The sequence below is a fragment of the Leopardus geoffroyi genome, chromosome C1, assembly GCF_018350155.1.
Source record: "Leopardus geoffroyi isolate Oge1 chromosome C1, O.geoffroyi_Oge1_pat1.0, whole genome shotgun sequence".
NCBI lineage: Eukaryota > Metazoa > Chordata > Mammalia > Carnivora > Felidae > Leopardus > Leopardus geoffroyi.
Window position 1 is genome coordinate 40,056,197 of NC_059328.1, and position 12,278 is coordinate 40,068,474.

A 12,278-nucleotide genomic window follows, 5' to 3' on the forward strand; every position below is an offset into this window, starting at 1 on the left:
ATTTCTGGAATCACCTGTTGGTTTTGCATCCATTCTGGGTGGAAAGTCTTGTCTGTCTGACATCCAGACCTTTTGTTGTATGTGAGAGTAAGCCAACCAAGAATTAAGAATTCTGGTTCATTTCTCTGACTAGCTGGGAGTTTGCCAAAATCCTCCTCTTTTTGTTTCAACCCTTGTTAAAAATATGTTTAAATGTTTGACTATTCTTTCCTGTCTGTAAGAATATTCTGAACATAATTTAATTGAGTGTTGTTTCGATTAAGAATCTTTCATTGCCCCAGGGTCATCAGTCTGAACACTTGTTTTTGTGTGATAAATGCTGAAGGGTGAGGTGGTTGTTGCTGAGGTTTCTATTATCCCTCGTACATTACCTATTTTTTCTCTTTCAGCTTTTTTTTTTTAAACTAAGTACTTGATACTAGCTTTTTATCTCATGAATCGCCTTCCTTCCCTGAACAGACGGAAGAAAAATAGGGTTCAGGTTAGTTTCATTTTGTCATTTGTTGAGGTATATTATTGAAATACATATTTGAAGATCTGTCATTGGAGCAACTTATTTTATAGGACAAACCAAAAGAGGTTAAAAAAAAAAAAAACCTCCTTTGGGAATTTGTCGGTTGGCTTTCTTTGTGGAATATTGTAGTTTTGTAACCAGTCCTTCCTGCTCTGGGGACTGCTGGAAATTATTTTGTATACTCTGCATTTCCATGAACCTTACCCCAGTAATACAGGCTTTGTTTCACATTTACTTGAACAGTTTGGGTGATACTGCCTCTGAAATCAGGAAACTCTGTTAAAAGCCTGTTTGGACTTTGGAGCCAGATGGACTTGGGTCTTGGGATCTGAGATCTCTGGACATCAGTCTTCTTGATTGTAAATGGCAGTGATAATGCCTACCTTGTAGGATTGTTTCAGGGAGCATATGAGATGAGAGAAATAACGTACTCAGCTAGAACTTAAATGTTCTCACCAAAAATATGAATAAGTAAATAAATAAATGTGTTTTATCATTGCACATCATATCAAATTGTATCATATCATCATGATGTGCACTTTAAATATCTTACAGTCATATTTGTTGACTATATCTCAGTAAAGCTAGAAAAAAATAAAGCACTCAGTACAATAACTGGCACATGGTAAGCACTCAAAAAATAACTATTTTTGTTCCTATTTATTCATTGAGTTCATTCACTTATTGAGTTCATTCACTCATTCGTTGATTCAACATAGATTTATTGGAAGCCTACTATGTGCCAGACATTGGTCATACCAAGATTAATAAGATCCATGTCCCTGCCCTTAAGGGATTTAGGGTCCATTAGGAAATACATTTAGTTCAGCAAGCTCATATTGAATGCCTACTGTGGGACAAGTGTTTTGCTCATTGCCATCTTGATGCTACATGATGAGTTCTCAGTTTCTAAGGAAACTACGTCTACTTAGGAAGCCAGAATGTAGCCTCTGGAAATAACCTAGTACTGGTTCAATGTAATTGTAAATACTTCAAGAATTTGAGGGGCGCCTGGGTGGCGCAGTCGGTTAAGCGTCCGACTTCAGCCAGGTCACGATCTCGCGGTCCGTGAGTTCGAGCCCCGCGTCGGGCTCTGGGCTGATGGCTCAGAGCCTGGAGCCTGTTTCTGATTCTGTGTCTCCCTCTCTCTCTGCCCCTCCCCCGTTCATGCTCTGTCTCTCTCTGTCCCAAAAATAAATAAACGTTGAAAAAAAAAAAATTTAAAAAAAAAAAAAAAAAAAAAAAAAAAAAGAATTTGAAATAAGGGAGACCAGGTCCTGTCTTTTTCAATAGTGTTTGTTGTTGGCAGAGAGCAGACACACTCAGAATTTCGGATGCCTAAATGATTCTTGAATCTGTGCCAGAGGTATGGGGAGATGTCACATATACATCTGAGCCCAGATTCAACTTGGAAACAGTATTGACATTTCAGGTTGATACCAACAATCAGCGGCCTCCTGGAAGTAGTGGCTGTGAACCGAATGGCAGGTCTGTCTCCTCAAGGGATAGATGCTCATGCTTCCTCCTCCTGCTGGAATGCCCTTCTCCGTCTATTGTGTGGCTGTCTCCTATCAATCTTTTTGAATTAGTCTCAGAAATCCCTCTCTCCTACTGTCATAACACTGAACCATACTCTACTATCATTATTATTCATAGGTCTGACTTTCTAGTAGACCATGAACTCCTTGCTTCTTCCTCAGTCCTCAGTTTCAGAATCTGGAGAACAGACTTGAAGATGATTGATACTAAAGTCCTTTCCAAGACTGTCATTCTGTGATATACTAGATCCAGTTTGGCAGGCACAACCACGTTAGAAAGTGGGAATGGGATACTTGGGTGGTATATATTGAAATTAAATGAGAAGAATGAGGACTTAGAGATAGTACTAGAAAACTCAGGCTCTGTCAAAGTCTCAGACACACTGTGCCATGTCCAGCAGGTGTTTAGCATACAAATGAGCACATATTCAAGAAACCAGGGCACAGCAAAAAAAAAATGCACAGGCTCTGGAATCAGAGGAGCCTGGCTACTATTCTGCAGCCAAATAACCTTGGATATGTTACATCTACTTCCTGGGCCTCAGATTCCCCTACTGTAAAACGGGGATAGAAATGCCTGCCTCAAAGTGATGAATCACTGGACTCTACTCCTGAAACCAGTACTACACTATACGTTAACTAACTTGAATTTAAGGGGCACCTGGGCGGCTCAGTTGGTTAAGCCTCTAACTTTAGCTCAGGTCATGATCTCACAGTTGGTGAGTTTAAGCCCCACGTTGGGCTCGCTGCTGTCAGCACAGAGACTGCTTCAGATCCTCTGTTCCCCCCTTCTGTCTGCCCCTCCCCTACTCTCAGATCCTCTGTCCCCTTCTCTCTCTGCCCCTCCCCCACTAGCGCCCTGTCAGAGTCTCTCTCTCTCTCTCTCTCTCTCTCTCAAAGATAAATAAACATTTAAAAAAAACTAACTTGGGGCACTTGGGTGGCTCAGTCGGTTTAGGGACCAACTCTTGGTTTTGGCTCAGGTCATGATCTCATGGGTTCATGGATTTGAGCCTCATATAGGGCTCTGCATTAACAGCGCAGGGCCTACTTAGGATTCTCTCTCTCCCTCTCTCTGCACCCACCCCCCACCAATCACACTCTCTCTCAAACTTAACAAAAATTTTTTTAAGCTAACTTGAATTTAAATAAAAAAAATAGTACTTACATAAAAAAATGTCTGCTTCAGAAGTTGTGAAGATTTAAATAATGATATATGTAACATGTTTTGCTTGTAGGTGCTTAGTAATTATTCTCTATCCTTTTTATTTCCTCAGTTAGAAATCAGGATAAACTGAAACACGTTGGGAGTGTTGGGTCTAAAATAAATACGATTTAGCTCTTTCCCTGCTGCCGCCCAGTAGCGCAGAGGGGGAGGCTAGGGTACACTCAAGATTTGACTCCAAATGGCCAGGGTACACTCGAGATTTTGGCCACCACCATGGCCAGGGAAGGCATTGTAGCTGGAGGTATAATGGACATTAATACTGCTTTACAAAAAGTGTTGAAAGACTCATTCCACGATGACCTAGCACATGGAATTCACGAAGCTGCCAAAGCCTTAGACAAGCAAGCACCAAGCCCATCTTTGTGTGCTTGCGTCCAACTGAATGAACCTATGTATGTCAAGCTGGCAGAGGCCCTTTGTGCTGAACACCAAATCAACCAAATTAAGGTTGATGACAACAAGAAACTAGGGGGATGGGTAGGCCTCTGTAAAACTGACAGAGAAGGAAAATCCCATGAAGTGGTTGGTTGCAGTTTTGTGGTGGTTCAGGACTGTGGCAAAGAGCCTCAGGCCATGGATGTCACCAAGGAATACTGGAAACGCAAGAAATGAACAATAAAAAACTTAGCTCTTGTTCCTCAAATTAATAAATAAAATACAATGTAGAACCTTTCATCTTAGCGTTACAAGGGATCAGTCCGTCTTGCTGACTGCTGCCCCTTCCCTGATAACAAACATTGGTCTCTGCATACTTCTAGTCATGGCACCCTTACCACCTCACAAGGCAGCCACACTCTCATCAATCATTATTAGAAAGTTCTTCCTTTTATCAAGGCAGAAATCTGCTCCCTAACTTTCTTCTCCCAGATCTTTATTCTCTCCCTTATGACAAGCCTACCCCTGCTTTCCCATGACAGCCTTTCAAATATTAGAATTGGCTCTGAGCACCTCTAGAGTCTTCTCTCCTTCAGACTAAAGACTACAGGTCTTTCAGATGTGTCTCATGGTACTGATTCTTCTGGACATGGGTAAGGCCCTGGTAAAAAAGTTTGCAGCTCTTCCTGGTCCCTTTCTGTTTGGTATATGGGAAATTGAGTGGGTTAAGAGGATGTAAGTATGTATGTGAATAGATCATATTCATCTGTTCACCCAACAGGTATTTACTGACTATCCAACAATGTTATGGATCCTTTGGTAAGTCCTGGGGATACAGAGATGAATAAAATAGCATCTTGGCCCCAAGTTGCTCCCCACCTAGTGAGGAACAGGGATACATTAACAGATGGTTTTGAAAGGATATGTCAATGAGATCGTTCCCCTGATCTGCAGGGCTGAGGGGAGTGGGCTGGCATGGTTTTCATATATATCTTATTCCGCAGCATTATAGAGTCAGTTTGAAGAAACCAGGGGTGCCCCTTTCCTCTGTTTAGTCACTTAGCAAGTGCAGTGGGGGGCTACCCTCACGTTCACTTGTGTCATTGCTCTGACATTCCAGGCATGCTCCTGCCTCAGGAGCATGTTATGGTTTGTGGGATTAGGCCCCACATCAGGCTCTGTGCTGACAGTACAGAGCCTGCTTGGGATTCTTTGTCTCCCTCTCTCTGCCCCTCTTGCTTACTCCCTCTCTTTCTCTGTCTTTCTCTCTCAAAATAAATAAATAAACCTTTAAAAAAAAAGATTTCTTCTGTTTGGGATGCCCTGCCCTCAGAGAGAAGGGACTGGCTGCCTCCTTTCCCTCAGGTCTCTGCTCTCATGTCACCTTAGCAGCGAGGCCTCACTTGACCATTCTATTAAAATATTGCAACCCCATCCCCTATACTTTTCCCTCCTCTGCTTTATTTCCTCCCCAGTACTCACCATCATCTGACAACTTTTATATTTTATTTATGTTTCTTGTCTGCTCCATCACCCTCAATCAGAATATAGATTCAGTGATGGCGGAAACCAAGTATTTTTGTTCTCTTCTGGTCTCAGTAAATGGAACTATGTCTCGCACATGACAAGTGTTCAGTAAATACCTGTGGGGTAAATTCATGCGGTGCTTGGATTCAGCCCTCAGGTTGGAAGGTCATCCCTTGGTAGGAAAATCCTATCAAAATTTTACTGTTTCTTCAAAGCTGAGCTCATGTGCCTCTGCCTCCAGGAAGCCTTCTGTACTCTGCTTAGTCAGAATCAGTCTTCATCTCCTCTGTTATGTGTATACTTTTGTTATTGTTCTTGTTCTTGTATATGGTTTTAAAGTAAATATCTCTGGTGTATTTATTATTTTTGCTGAGCTATAATTAATTCTTATATCTATTTTTCCCTTCTACATATTAAGTCTCCTGAAGTCAGGAACAATATCTTGGTCATTTTGGGGCCCACTCATGGTATCTGGCATGTTGTAGATGCCTGTTATACATGGAGTCTGTGTGCCTATAGCATATTCTGTGCTCTAATATAAAAGAAAAGCATCAAAAACATTCTTTCCCTTTAAGAAGGTTGGGACCTCAATGAGAAGATAACAGTCTCATAGACAATAGTAGAAAGCAATATTTAATGGGGCATGAGAGAAGAAAGACAAGGAACCAGCCTCCACTGAGCATCCGTTATATGCCAGGCACTTTGCATGCATTATCACTTTTAATCTCCCTAATAATTCCATGAAAAAGTAATCTTAAGTTCATTTTACAGGTACAATTACTGCAGCAGAAAGGAACAAAGTGGGAATGCAGAATTGGGGGATGAAAAGAAATAATGTATACAAAGAAATTCTGAGGACTTTCCCATCTGTGCTTCCCTTCCCTGCTACTAAGGATTAGATGTATAGTTTTCTCAGAAACCAATGTGTAGGGACATTACTTGAACTTGGTTAGCTAAGGCCACACAGCAATGAGCTGAAGCTGCATTTCTTACATCATTACATTTCTGTATCAAGTCTCCAGATGATGCCAACAATACTGGTACAGGGACCACACTTAGAGTACAAAAACTTTAAACCATACTTAGTTTGAAGCAACTGTGTGAACTACCAAAAGAAAAGAAATTCTCTGACTAGTTGGTTCTACTAACCCTGAGCCTGCAGAAGAAAAGTGAAGACCCAGAATTCCCAACACCATGTAAAACCCACAGAGGTGGGGTGGGTGGGAACAGAGCCATGGATGCTCCAGAATCTCAAAGCATCCCCAGTCAGTGTGAAGAAGGGGAAGAGACCCCAGCACAGAGTGTTGCATGTCCTTGATTGCTTACTTGATGCTGGACACTCTGCTGTGCCTTTTCACAGAAGCCAGGCCCTGTGGAGAGAAAAGCTTGAGCCCAAAAGTCATACAGATCTGGGCTTATTCAGATCCTAACCGTGGACCCTACTTACCGGTTACCTTTGGACAGGTTACTTAACATGTCTTAGTCTATTGTTCTTATCAGCACAATGGGCCTGATGGTACCCATTTCACACAGGATTAAATTGGGTAACAGTAGGCCACTTAGCACAGTGCCTGGCACAAGGCAGACCCTGAGTAAATGGTAGCTGCTGTTAGTCTATGTGTTAACCTAGTTAACCCTCACAGTGATTCTCTGATTGTGAGGATAAGGGATTATCCCTGTTTTCCCAGATAAAGGAATATGCTGATGAAGCTTAAATGGCTTAACCAAAGTTATACAGCAAATAAGTTTTGAAACACACACACACACACACACACACACACACACACACACTGTGTGTGTGTGTGTAATAACAGCTTCAGGTCTCTCTGACCCTCTTTAGGGTGTGTTCAGGTAGATTTTGAGCCATCTGACGTCTCAGGACTGGCAGGGAGGGAGTCTTGGGATTCAGAGTTGGCTGCAGTTAACCCAGCATGCGGATTACTGCCATGCAGGTGATCTTAAGGTGACTGGGGATTTTTATCATGTGCTTGGAGAACAGAATTTCATCCTGAGCTTGACGTTCTAACATTCACAAGAATCCTTACTCAACTCAGAAGTTTTTATCAACAGCAGCTACCCATCTGGCTGCCCCCTCAGGGACTTTGCAGATGAGGGGAGTAGCAGTTAGGTTTCTGGAGAATGACGATTTTTGGAGAAAGAAAGAGCAAAGTGTGCAGGTTGGCAGTGCAAAATGCTGAGGCCCTTTCCAGCCAGCCTTGCAAAGGGATGGCTTCTCTGTTGCTGCCGTCAGCCATGAGGATGTCACATTTGGGGTCCTGCTGTCATAACCCCCAGGACCCCAAAGGCAAGGGAAAACAACTTCTATCCAGAATGACCAAGAAAATGGTACTATAATCAGCTATAAGGGTGATTCCTAGAGTCTGAATGCAATAAAAATGCTTAGCACAACTATTGAAGATAATTTTGTTTTTCTTAGATGATTCAAAAAAGCCTCAGAGGTATTTCAGGGCTTTGGAATAGTTGTCAGGGACATTTTAGTTCAAATGGAGTTAACTGTGAGTATGGCAAAGGGTACTGGATTTGGAGTCAAAAGATCTAAACCAGGGGTCAGCAAACTATGGCCAAAAGGCCAAATTGAGCCCACTGCCTGTTTTCCTAAATGTGTTTTATTGGAACACATATTGTCTACGGCTGCTTTCATGCCACAATGGCAAGGTTGTCATGACAGAGACCAGAGGACCCACCAATCCTAAGCTTACTATCTCACCCTGTATAACAAAAGTTTGCCAATCCCTGATCTAGACTAAGATCCAGCACTATTTTCTCTGATCTTCAGTTTCCACATCTATAAAATGATGATTATCTCTCCCATGGGGTTGTTGTGAGAGTCAAGTGTGACAGAATGGGTGGCAAAGCTCTTTGGAAATGCAGAAGACAGGCAGCACCTGATCTGTGCTGGAGGAGAGCTTACCCAGACATCCTTTGTGCTTTCTTTTCCAATCTTTGGTGTCTACTTGTCATGTTCCCCCTTTCTCACAAATGGAAAAAGAATTCCCCAGGTATCCCACCTTCCCCCCAAACATAAAGCATTCTTCTAGAAATGGAGGATTGGTACAAACATATGTATCCACTCTTTCGTCCCTCAAATATTTGTTGGGCACCTACTGTGTTCAAGGAAGCAAACTTTTATAAGCTAGTTCTTGTAGGGAGAAATGTTTGGTTTCCAAGGGGAGAAGTTGGTATACAAATTATTACAACAGAATAGAGATGTTGCCATGTCAGAGTAGGAGGACCCATCATGTGTTTGTGTGTGTGCATGTACATATGTGCAGTTTATAAAAACAGAAATATTCAGGTTCAGATTTAAGAAAAGCCTGTGAACCTCTTTAATCTAAAATACACTGAAGTGCCTTAAAGTGTAGCCATTATGTATAACTGTTTCCCCTTGGAAACTACATTCTAATTTTAAGTTTCCATCCCAAACTACCAAGGAAGCATTTCCTGCCCATGGTCACTGGGGATCCCTCATCTATGCCTGCTGGACAGGACTATTAAGGAGTGGTAACACATGTCAGGGTGGTTGATCACCTGAACATCAAGGAGTCAGGTGCTCACTACAGTTTACAAATTTTGGAGGCAGTCTTCATTTTATAATATCATCTGTTCTTTATTGATTTTTTTATTGATGATTCAATAAACATAACTTCAATGATTTAATTGTTTTATTTGACCAACTTGCTATCAAAATAAACTCCTAAATTGAGAACAAAAGTAAAGTTAAAAAACTTTCTGTTCTAAAAATACTGTTGCTATACCTATCTGGTGAAATCTTACTATTGCTGATAAAGAAAAATGTAGTTATTTGGGAAAAAATAATAAGAGGACCTTATCTATTTCTGGGATGCAGATACGCACACACTTGGCTCTAGGCTCCAGACTGGGTCCCCTGGGCCTTCCCAGCATGATGGCTCTCTTAGTCCCCATGGAAATAGTGTTGGTATTTTTTGTGAATGTGTTTCATCCACATTTTTCCATGTGCATTTAAGTATAGGACTGCAAACCCAAAACTCATCAAAAATGTATGTCCATCATACATACAAGTTAAAACAGAATTCTTCCTCATTTTACTCTCCCCCCTACTAATAATTTTTTAAAGAAATGAGGCTTGGGTTTTTATATTTTCTACCTTGGGATTTAATCCTCTCTAGAGTGTTTTAAAAGAGACTGCTTAGTCTGCTTAGGGGGTGCCTGAGTGGCTCAGTCAGTTAAGAGTCCAACTCTTGATTTCGGCTCAGGTCATGATCTCAGGGCTTGGATCTCAGGGTTCGTGAGATCAAGCCCCATTTCAGGCTCTGTGCTGTCAGCGGGGAACCTGCTTGGGATTCTGTCTCTTCTCTCCCTCTGCCCCTCCCCCCATTTGTGCTCGATTGTGCTCTCTCTCTCTCTCTCAAAATAAATAAATAAGCATTTTTAAAAAGAGACTACTTAGTTCCATCAAGTATTTTTTATTGGACTTAGCTGGACTCCTCCTACGTTGGCAAGAAGCACGTGAGGAAGCCATTTGTGAACAAGGTAGCACAGGTAGTTTCATTGTGATGCCAGTTTATCTCATGTCTTTCATTTCCCAGGCAATGTTCTTCACCTCCATTCCCCTCTGCTTGAATGCAGTGTTCTGTTTCAGAGTTTGTACCTTGTTATTTCAGATCAAGGAGAATCTCTAGTCTTTCCCCCCTCTTCCTTTCTGAAACAATGTTCATCTGGTTTTTAGTTTTTCCCAAAAGTACCTTCATTCCTGATGTTAAGTGCAGTTTCTCTCTAAACCTAGAGCAGGTGATGACAGCACAGTTGTGCTAATTGCAGTCAACCTGAGGTGATGGTGGGTTTGGGACTGATACAAGCAGGTGGGGAGGTATGACACAGCTTGCTGGGCAGGAGTCCTTTCCTTCACTTGACCTTCAGAACCTTCCTAGGACCTGAAGCAAGGGTCTAAACCAAAGATAAAATATAGAATGTAAAAACATAGCCGCTGTATTTATTTTAGATTACCATAACTATATGATAATTAGAAAGAAAGATCTAGTGTATCAGGGAATGTGCACCACTGGTAGGCATGATAAATTTCTCCACATACATTCCATCAGCATGACGAATTATGAACTATTTGGGTTTAGGTTCAGTGTTTGCAGTTAAGTGGTGAGTGTTTTGTCTGTATTTTTTCATATTTCATTTTAATTTTATAAAAATTCAATTTAGCTGAATAGATTGACTGTCTGACTTGTTTCCTAGAACTAGCTAAGGTTTATCATTGAGATTATTGCTTTAAAAATGTCCTTCAAAACATCTCAACTTGGTGCACAACTGTTTAAAATAAATAATTGTAAGAATATTTTAGTGCTGCAATTTTTAAGGCTTCTCTTATTTACAAGGAAAATAGAACTGATAAATTTGAATGATGAAAATGGATTTAATTAGGTGAATTTAGTTGGGCTTGATGAGGTGGAGCCAAATTTAGGATAATGATATTTTTAAACTAATGCCTTTTGTATTTTAGGATTTGCAAAAGTTTCTCAGAACATGTGGCACGGTCGTGTAATTCACACACACCTCTCTCTCACACACACTTTTACTCTTCTGCACACACACATACACACACATGTAGAAGGGCCCCAGCAGCTAGAGTGTGTTTAGCATTCGCTCTTCCTCCTTCAGTTACTAATTCTGCCTATAAAGGGTATATCTGGCCAAGTTTGCTCCTGTCTTTCCTGTTATTCCAAAACACAGAGGAGTTTTCTAATGGAAAGTATTGTCATTTTGGGTTTTCCATTTTAGGGACAAAAGTGGGCACTGAGCCATTACTCATGATCCTCTTTGCTTGCGTCCTATAAAGGATAACAAAGTCACCCGTTTTCTGATCCAGAACCCAACTTGTTTTCCCAGGTTCCCTCCTACAACCAACACAAACACAGACATTTACCAGCAAAACAGAAGCTGTTGGAAAGATTTTTTGGCTGCTGAAATGGGCTCCTGTCACCAGGACATGGCAGGCTTTTTGCTGTATTGTCTCCCAGCCCTGGCCCGGGTACTCCAGAAAGAGCTTTATGTAATCAGTCTTCCCTGACATGTGACGTCCTGTCATTTTCCTCCCTTTCGGCTCCACTGCCGCCCACAAATCAATAACATTGCTTGGGAAGTTCAAGCTGGTTTTTCAGCCACCCTAAGCTCTGTATTTCTTAAAGGGTATGTCAAAAAATGTAAAGTTTCCTAATGATATTTCTGGCTGATGACACATGGCAGAGCTGATGGACTATTTATAATCAGTGGCACGATCGCAAGCACATTATTTTTATTTCACTTGGGGGGAGCCCTGTCACTTGCTACCTCTCTTTGCAGACAAGTTGATGCCATCGCCACCTAAAGGAGATAAATCCTCTTTGCAGAATGTGTTTGCACTCTCCCCTTTGTGTTAGGAGCTCCCCAGTTCTTTCTAATAGAACCTCCTCTTTTTTTTAAATTGTTCTCGGGCTGGGAGGGGAGGATGATGAGGGCAACCAATGATTTGTAGCAACTGCTTTAAATTCTGGTCATGCCTTCACTATAAATGTCTCAGTCTTCGCTGCTCAGATCCTGCTACATTCCTCTGAGTGTGGGCGTGGCTGGCATGACTGAGGCAGCAGACACAGCTACCGCATTCAGCGCTCGCCCCAGTTTTACAGGACTGAGCATAGCATAGCTGTCTTTCGTTGAGCAGCTACTATATTCTAGGCAATGTACCTGGTAGGCATTTTATACACAGTGTCTCATTAACCCTTTCAAACTTGTCTCTGGCAAGTGCTGTTATCTCCAGAGAAGACACATGGGGGGAAAAAATTGGGACATCCAGTGACTTCTCTCCACAGTCACACTGCCCATAGGAAAAGCCCCATGACTCCAGATCTAAAAAAGCACACCTGCTCTCGTTCAACTACCTTTTCACCTCCGTCCAATTAAGTGGACACTTGTGTATGTATGTGGATGTGCAGGGGCACTTACCCATTCCCAACCTGGGCAGCTGCTGGGAGTTCATAGGCTGACCAAAGTGAGAGATGGAAGAATTGGAAACTTCACCTGGTGTAAACCCTGGTGTAAAAGAAACCAT

General features: G+C 41.7%; 1 protein-coding gene and 1 pseudogene across 7 annotated transcripts in view; both read left to right on the plus strand.

The window, feature by feature from the left end:
• Positions 1-12,278, plus strand: part of ELAVL4 (ELAV like RNA binding protein 4) — a 148,351-nt gene that overhangs the window by 109,935 nt on the left and 26,138 nt on the right. The window lies entirely within an intron of this gene.
• LOC123597860 lies at positions 3,494-3,923 on the plus strand (annotated as a pseudogene).